The 1,061-nt window shown below is 43.5% G+C and overlaps 1 non-coding gene across 1 annotated transcript; it reads right to left on the bottom strand.

The window, feature by feature from the left end:
• Positions 1–648: 648 nt before the first annotated feature.
• On the bottom strand, positions 649–783 carry LOC142449643 (small nucleolar RNA SNORA42/SNORA80 family). Its single transcript, XR_012784768.1, has one exon. It is a non-coding gene; the product is annotated as a small nucleolar RNA SNORA42/SNORA80 family (small nucleolar RNA).
• Positions 784–1,061: the final 278 nt, after the last annotated feature.

Below are 1,061 nucleotides of genomic sequence, written 5' to 3'. Positions count from 1 at the left end.
CAGAAAATCTGTTATCTGGACAAAATTTCTGAGAAAAGAAGTTTCATTCCCGAGGAAGAAGCCTTCTGTTGTAGCATCCCTGACACTGTCAGAAGGACACTGATTGTTTGCATCCCTGTGGCTGGGGAATTCAGGACCTCCGCAGACCAACAGTGTTAGCTTTAGATATCCGCTTTATTATTAAGTAACGTCTGTCTCTCTGTGATTTCTTACTGACTCGCCTTAGTCTGCTGATAGCTTCGCAGCATTCTCTTTTAAATGGTGTGTCTCTTCTGTCACTTCACAAAAGCTCTATTTTCTCTCTTGTTTTTCCAAGAGTCACAGTGATCGGTTCCTTCCTCTGTTCCTGGAGCAAAATCGTGTCCACAGGCCTTGCTGCCCTGATGATCCCTTTCTGGAGTCCTTTCCAAGGTGGCCATTTCCCAGAAGTACTGGCTCCTCCACTGAGAAAAATCCTCACGACACATCTTGTGTCTTCCCCCGTGTAAAGCCCACAGACTTAGCCAGTGCCCAGACAGCTTTGCTAAATACACAATGACAGATTACAACCTTCGACTCAAGAAAAGATGAAACAACAGGTACACAGAGACGCTATTTAAAGGACAGCACTTGACTTAAATTTTTTTCCTTAGGTTTTTTTTTTTTTTTCACTGTGCAGCCCACTTCAGTGCCTGAAGCCCACGGGGGTAAAGCCAGGCAAGGGCTCGGGGTGACAGTTTGCTTTCGCATGGGACACTGTGAGAGGTCCATGGGATCGGACCTGCCACAAATCCAAACCCATGCACCTTTTCCTTAGGATTTTTCGCAAGATTTTGTAACTGATTTTAACTACAAAATCTTGAGTTTACACATAGAATTCACCCAGGAACAGCTTGGGGTTAGGAAAGGAAACTGTGATTCAAAGTTAGGAAACTTCAGAGTCTAACGCTGCCATTATTTCTGAATGAGGCCTTTGAGTTTCAGTTCATTTGTCTCTAAAATTGAGATAACTGCAAAAGTGTCATCCTCAAAATAGAAGAATACATGTGAAGAAAAATGCATGAGTGCGCTACCTGAAAGGT

The sequence above is a fragment of the Tenrec ecaudatus genome, chromosome 5, assembly GCF_050624435.1.
Source record: "Tenrec ecaudatus isolate mTenEca1 chromosome 5, mTenEca1.hap1, whole genome shotgun sequence".
NCBI classification, from domain to species: domain Eukaryota; kingdom Metazoa; phylum Chordata; class Mammalia; order Afrosoricida; family Tenrecidae; genus Tenrec; species Tenrec ecaudatus.
This window is presented reverse-complemented; position numbering and strand designations above follow the sequence as displayed.